Source organism: Neltuma alba, unplaced genomic scaffold, assembly GCF_004799145.2.
Source record: "Neltuma alba isolate B1F8T4 unplaced genomic scaffold, ASM479914v2 tig00011168_pilon, whole genome shotgun sequence".
NCBI classification, from domain to species: domain Eukaryota; kingdom Viridiplantae; phylum Streptophyta; class Magnoliopsida; order Fabales; family Fabaceae; genus Neltuma; species Neltuma alba.
In genome coordinates, this window is record NW_021635898.1 from 214,007 (window position 1) to 222,110 (window position 8,104).

At 41.4% G+C, this 8,104-nt stretch overlaps 1 pseudogene; it reads right to left on the reverse strand.

Moving 5' to 3' along the window:
- Window positions 1-7,277: 7,277 nt before the first annotated feature.
- LOC114762017 (uncharacterized) lies at window positions 7,278-7,433 on the reverse strand (annotated as a pseudogene).
- Between the last annotated feature and the right edge of the window lie 671 nt (window positions 7,434-8,104).

The following is an 8,104-nucleotide window of genomic DNA, read 5'->3' on the forward strand; positions in this document are numbered from 1 at the left end:
GTATGCTCTTGATCATGGATCTTGCAGTGTCATTACTTTCTGATCAAGGATGATATAAGTACAAGACATTGTATACTTCGCTGTGCTATATAACTGAAATGTCCTATGGTACATCTCTCTTTTAGAGAGAACGTAGAATAATGTGGGATAAATTTGTCACTAAACTAAAAAATGGCAACCAAGAACATAATTGCTAAGCTTAATAAGGGAGAAAAGCTCAACGGGGATAACTGGGACATATGGCACTGAAAGGTTCAATACATCTTGGAGGAACAAGATGCAGTTGAACCTTTAACTACTACAATGGTTGAACCCGAAGCTGGGAATACGGCCCAACATAGGAGAGACCAAGAGGCTTACCTAATTTGGAAGAAGAAAAAAAGCATAGCAAGAATTATGCTTCTGAGTGCCATGGCTGATGACATAATGTGCGAGTTTGAGAGGCACAAAACTACACAGGCCATGTGGATAGCGTTGAAGGACAAGTTTGGTGGTACTTCTACCACTAAACTTAGAAGGTTGATGATTAAGTTCGATACCTACAAACTCAAGCCAAACAATCCTATGAAACAACATCTGCAAGAGATGGCCAACATGATCAGGGAACTAAAGGATGCTGGACATGTCTTGTCTAATGAACAGCAAGTGCAGGCTGTTATCAGATTGCTCCTTGCTAGCTGGGAACACATGAAAGTCAACCTGACCCATAATGAAAACATTGTTACTTTTAACAATGTAGCCAAGCACTTGGAGCTGGAGGATGAATGTTTATAGGCTTACAAGACCTCCGGACAAGCTTATTACACTGAGGATGTCGGTACTTCCTAATTAAGGCCCGATTCCAAGAAGGGCAAGAAGTTTCAAAAGAAAGGGAAGAAGGGTGGTCCTCAACCCAAAAAGGGAAAGAAGCAATTCAAGAAGAAGGGAAAAAAAGGTGGGAAGAAGAAGCTAGACCTGAAGAAGGTCAAATGCTTCGCCTGCCAGAAAATGGCCATTTCGCACATGACTGTTCAAAACAGGCTGAGAGCGAAAAGGTATTAGTGAATTATGTGAATTCACATGTTTCATATGTTTCTAGTACTGTTTTTCTAATAGAACCTGTTTCTTCTTCTTGGATAATAGACTCAGGCTCCACAGACCATGTAACCAGGGATCGAGGATCCTTTATCGAGTAATGTCGGTTGCCGTATCAAAGCAAGTGGCTTTACGTTGGGAACAACACGAGGATAAGGTTAAAGGTTTGGGGACCTGTAAATTTACTTTGCGTGGTGGGAAGACCTTGATACTCCATGATGTACTTTACGCTCCTGACATCCTGTGGAACTTGGTTTCTATGTTGTGTCTTTTAGAATTTGGGTTTGATGTAAACTTTCATGGGAAAGTTGCAGACATTTTTAGTAACTCTGTTCTTTATGTTCAGCTTTCTTGTTCGAAAAGTTCTTTGTTTTGGATATTGTTGGTGATTTCAATAGTAATGAATGCTTTGCTGTTTCTTCGAATAATGTTAACATAAACACCTGGCATGCTAGGCTAGGACATATTAATCAAAATAGAATGATTAAATTAGCCAAAGAAGGATTGTTAGGTGCCATTCCCAATATAGAAGTGTCACTATGTGAAAATTGTCTAGCTACTAAGGCAACAAGAAAGCCTTTCAGTAAGAGAACAAGAGCTGAAAATCCATTGTAATTAATCCATTATGATATCTGCTGTCCAATGAGTGTGAGGGTAAGACACAGAGCTTGGTATTTTATTACCTTTATTGATGATTTTTCATGATATAGTCATGTCTATTTGATCTCGCATAAGTTTGAAGCTCTTAAGTGCTTTAGACGATACATAAATGAGGTAGAGAATCAAATGGACGGTAAAATCAAAGCATTACGTACTGATCGAGGTCGTGAATATTTATCTGATCAATTCAAATAGCTTTGTGAAGAAAAAGGGATAATTAGACAACTGACTATCCCTGGTACTCTACAACAAAATAGAGTTACTGAAAGAAGAAACAGAACTCTTCGAGACATGGTTAGGTCAATGATGGGTCAAGCAAACCTGCCAATTTCATATTGAGGTGATACTTTGTTAATAGCGACCTTCATACTTAACCGTTTGCCCTCAAAATCAGTCGCTTCCATACCCTACGAGTTATGGACAAAACACAAACCAGATCTAAGCATCTTGAGACCCTGGGGGTCAGTGGCATATATCCATGATGCTTCTCATAAGCATGGGAAGTTGGGTCCTAGAGGAAAGAAATGTATCTTCATAAGGTACTATGAACAATCAAAGGGATATGTTTTCATAGGTGAAAACGAAGATGGAACGGTGATTGAAATAGAATCAAGGGATGTAACATTCATTGAGACTGAATTTCCTAATAGAGGAGATATTGACCGCACTGTTTCTCTTTATGAGACACAAGAACAAGACAGTGCAGAACAAATTGACAAACTAGAATCGTCTAGGTGTGTCAATCTGAGTAGGAGAAAAGAAAGGTCAACACCAAGACCTGAACAAACAAAGAAAGAAAAGTAAATAGCTCCTGTCAGAAGGAGTAACAGGGAAAGTATTCCCAAAAGACGCTTTCAAATTGAAGGCGAATCTTTCTTAGTTACTCCAGGAGGGGATAATAAGCCCCGTTCTGTACAAGAAGCCTTGTCAAGACCTGCCAAGGATGAATGGATGAAAGCTATGGAAGAAGAAATGGACTCAATGAAAAAGAACCAAGTTTGGGTATTAGTTGATCTTCGAAAAGGGCGTAAAGACATTAGGAACAAGTGGGTTCTCAAGATTAAAAGAAAAGTGGATGGATCAATTGACAAATACAAGGCTCAATTAGTGGCAAAGGGGTACACACAACAGGAAGGCATAGATTATGAAGATACGTTCTCACCTGTTGTGTGTTTCAACTCTATTAGACTTATTTTGGCAATAGTAAACAGTTTAGACCTAGAATTACATCAGATGGATGTAAAAACCGCATTCCTAAAGGGTGATCTAGATGAAGAAATCTATATGGAACAACCATTAGGTTTCATCAAAAAAGGAAAGGGAAAAAAGTTTGTAAACTCAAAAGGTCTATTTATGGATTGAAACAATTATCCAAGCAGTGGTATTTGAGGTTTCACAAAGCAATAACCTCATATGACTTCCAGATGATAGAGGAAGAACACGGCGTCTACATTAAGTAGTTTGAGGGTAATTTTGTCATATTATCCTTATATGTAGATGATATACTATTAGCCGGAAATAGTCTAGATTCGGTGGTGGCTATTAAAGAATGGCTTCTGTCAAATTTTGAAATGAAAGATATGGGTGAAGCAGAGTATATACTTGGAGTTAAGATCCAAAAAATCGCTCAAAATGAATCCTCTCTCTTTCACAAGGGAATTACATCAACAAGATTCTTGAGTGATTCAACATGAAAGACTGCAATCCCATAAGTACCCCAGTTGCTACTAAAGTGGCCCTAAGTCCTGACATGTGTTCCAAAACCGAGTCTGACAAAAAAAAGATGGAAAGAGTTCTATATGCCAGTGTTGTTGGTAGTCTGATGTACACAATGATGTGTACAAGACCAGACATCAGTTATGCAGTGGGACTGGTAAGTAGATTCCAGTCTAACCCCGGTGAAAAGCATTGGAAAGCACTAAAGAGGATCTTGAGATAATTGAAAGGCACTTCTAATTATGCACTGTGCTACGAAGGAAGCGACCTGTGCCTTGTTGGGTACTCCAATGTTGATGTGGGCAGAGATGAAGAAGAACGAAGGTCAACTTCAGGTTATACCTTCTTGCTCAATAATGGCGCCATATGTTGGAGTAGCAAGAAGCAAAATGCATTGCCTTACATTCAATGGAAGCTGAGTTTGTGGCATGCACCGCAGCAGTGCAAGAGGCTATATGGCTGAAGAGATTTATAGAACACCTTGGATTTGGAAACAAGAGTACCAATCTGTTGATGGTATACTGTGACAATACTGCAACCATAGCCTATACTAAAGATCCTAAGTATCACAGCAAAACCAAGCACATTGACATCAAGTATAATTTTGTTAGAGATTATATAGCACAAAAGATTGTTACTGTACAATACATTTCAACCAAATGTATGGTAGCAGATCCTTTGACAAAGCCAATAGGCGAAAAAGTTTTTAGAGAACATGTGCAAGCTCTTGGCATATGTAAAGTGTAAGTTGTAAACCTCATTAATGAAATTATATTTTTCTGTTATCACTTTATGTGTCTGTCCGAAAGTATACAATGCCTAGTATGTCGTACAGGTCAAAAAGGTTGGCACTCTCACACAGGCAACCGCCTTTGACACTCAGGTGGAGTGAACAAAGATGAGACATTTGTGTTCACCAGTAAGGCAGTAATGAATGCTGATATGGTAGGGAAGAAACACAAACTTTATGTCGCCTTGCCTAAAGTGTAGCAAGTCAAGATGAGATCCATGTTGATAAAGTTGGATTGAAGTTTGGAATCCTACTTCCATAATACCTGTAGCTAGATAACAAACTCTTCAACATCGACATCATAACAATGAGCAGAGTTGAAGAATTTGGGTTTAGATACTGAATGTGTCTAGACTTAAGTCTGTATGGAGTTAATGATAAGTCCAAAATGACATACGCTCTTATAGTAAAAGAGTAACACCGTAGCATGTTTTCATACCACATGTGCTTGGAGAACCGCAAAAGGGAAGCAAGTGAAAGATCCCTGCTTCATTACTGTGTGAGTCCCAGGGAGGAATTATCCTCCTGTTGGTGTCCTTTGACTTTGACAATATCACGAAGATATGTTTCAGTGACTGCTACTTTGGCATATGTCCTATGGTCATGATTGATGCGATCTAAGGTAGTATGCTAAGAAAGTGACTGATTCATCTCAAAATGATATTTGGGTGAAAGGAAGATTGACTGTGATATACACACCTATGCTAGTGTCTGTGACATGTCCCTTATGACATTTTGTGGTCATAAGTGTGGACACTAGGCATACGAGACAGGTAATTTGAGTCAACCATTGACTTGAGAGGGATTAGATTTACCGTGAAAAGGTGTATATAAGTAAATCTAGGACATCTGAGGCATAATTTTAAAATTCAAGCTGCACGAAAGAGAGGGTGACCTGTGTTGATCCTATAAAAGGATTTCTAGTACAAGGACTCGAGCAAAGACGTCATGCCCGTGCATTCACGGCAAAGCACTGAATATGAAATTATGGGGAGACAAAGAGACTAGACCCGTGACATCTAATCCACCAAGTGTGAGTAGGAGATGTAAGAAAATTGGAACCAAATTCATTAAGCTTTGGGGTTCTGATGTAATAAAACAAACATATGGGTCTCTGACTGCAATTTTTACCTTTTTATATAATTTGCAAAAAGGAGGAACGGTTGGACGAAGGAGGCAGTTTTTATTTCAAAAAATGTGCAGTTAATAAACTAAACAACTGAAAAGGGATTAGAATAAGTGAACCCCGATTTTTGTTCTTCAAACTCTCTCCTTCGTCCTCTGTTCTTCCTCTCCCTCCGGTGTATTTGCTGTGAGTATAAGTCTAACTCCATTATTGTGAACGGACTTCCGCACGTGGCTATCTGAATCTAAGATTATCTTACACTTCAGGTACACTCAAAATCCTTCACCTTAGTTGTGGTTTCGCTAGATAGTAGACAGGGATAGTAGGAATCTCATTAATCCATTCATGCACATCACTAATTAGATGACGAGACATTTGGCTATCTTAAGAGAGTCATAGTTACTCTAGCTGTTTACCCACGCGTGGTTGAATTTCTTCACTTTGACATTCAGAGCACTAGGCATAAATCACATTAAGTCAACATCTATAGGGACCATCACAATGCATTGTTTTAATTAAACAGTCAGATTCCCCTTGCCCATACCAGTTCTAAGTCAACTATTTGATACCCAGGGAAAGGACTCTAAAGGACTCGTTCCTAGTCCATCCCTTGACTGGTACACTGCAAACTACCCTTACAACTGGAGCAATTCGAGCAGTCCACTAACAGCCGACGGGTTCAGTAATGGGACCCCGTGCCCAGCCCTCAGAGCCAATCCTTTTCTCAAGGTTACTAATTTATTTTGTTGACTTGCCTTGCCTACATTGTTCCATCACTGTGGGCCTCTACCAGAATTTCCTCTAGCTTCGCCACGCTCAGGCATAATTCACCATCTTTCAGATCCTGACAGTTATATTCTCACTTGAACCCTTCATAGAAGATCAAGGTCGGTCAGTAGTGTAACCCATGAGGGGATCCCACTAATTAGGTTCCTTGCACCTTACGGGTTTACTCACCTATTAACTCACACACATGTCAAACTCCTTGGGCCGTGTTTCAAGATGGGATGAATAGGGAGCTCACAGGCCAACACCAATAGCGCGCAGGTGCTAGGGCATGTCGTGATGGCACATGCTGCCATCCATAATCAAACCAATGATATATCCACGAGCATTCCCACGGGCTGGGCTTAGGCCGCTGCTATAATCCATATTAGTCCAACATCCCGAGTCGATCGGCGGACCAACAGATATTGTTCCCCATCTGACTGGGACACATCGCTAGCCCCTATCTAACTGGGACACATCGCTAGCCCCCATCTGCTTTCCTCCTAAGAATTTCAAGCACTTTTTGACTCTCTTTTTAAAGTCCTTTTCATCTTTACCTCGCGGTACTTGTTCGCTATCTGTCTCTCACCAGTATTTAGCCTTGGACGGAATTTACCACTCGATTGGGGCTACATTCCTAAATAACCTGATTCACCGATAGCGTCTTGTGGTGCAACAAGGTCCAGGCATGACGGGGCTCTCACCCTCTCTAGAGCCCCCTTTCAGGGGACTTGGGCCTGGTCTGCAGGTAAGGATGCTTCCCCAGACTACAATTTGGAAGCCGAGGGCGACCAATTCTCATGGCAGGCTATTCTTAGTTCGCTCTCTATTACTAAGGGAATCCTTGTTCGTTTCTTTTTCTCTGCTTATTGATATGGTTAAACTCAGCGAGTAACCCTGCCTGACCTGGGGTCACGTACATATCCTGGGCTTTTCCCCCTGTCAAGGGAGCTCTCATCGTGAGACCCTTTTTTTTGTAAGACGACGAGCGAATGTTCGGTCTCTCAAGCACATCTCATTCACTCATCCACCATGGATAGTGGTCGCCGTCACTTCGAGCCTTTTATTCGGCTGGCCATGAGTCAAGGCTCTTAGGAGGCCATCATCCATTGTGCTCGTGATAGGGGCGCTAGCGACTTTGCTTGATACCCTGGCAGACGTGCCCTAGGCCTAGTGGCTTTAGGTACAACTTACGTTCAAAGACGCAATGGTTCAAGGGATTTTGTAATTCACACCAAGTATCACATTTCGCTACATTCTTCATCGATATGAGAGCTGAGATATCCATTACAGAGAGTCATTTTAGATGCAAATAGCATGATACGCAACGCTGGCCGACATCGATGCAAGGGCGACCAACAGCGCGCTTTGCTTGGTTGCAGTTCCTTGATGCCTGTGGAGCGGGGGTTTTGGTTGTTAGAGCCAGGGCTAGGTCTTACGCCGACACATAGGACCTGCCCCAGCGTGCACAAGTAGAGACTTCAGGTGCCGTGACACCTTCATCCTTACTACCCTCGCTCAAGACTTTTATCAACTGGTTCACGGGTCGTGCTTTTGCTTTGGCATCGATAATGATCCTTCTGCAGGTTCACCTATGGAAACCTTGTTACAACTTCACCTTTCTCTAAATGATAAGGTTAAGTGGACTTCTCACAACGTCGCCAGTATCGAACCGCCTATGTCGCCAATATCTGAACACTTCACCAGACCATTCAATCAGTAGGAGCAACAGGCAATGTGTACAAAGGGTAGGGACGTAGTCAATGGGAGCTAGAATTCCTCATTGAAGATCAATAATTACAATGATCTATCCCCATCACGATGAAATTTCAAAGATTACCCAAGCCTGTTAGCCAAGGCTATAGACTCATTGAATATATCAGTGTAGCGCATGTGTGGCCCAGAACATCTAAGGGCATCACAAACCTGTTATTGCCTCAAACTTCCTTGGCCTGAACGACCATAGTCCC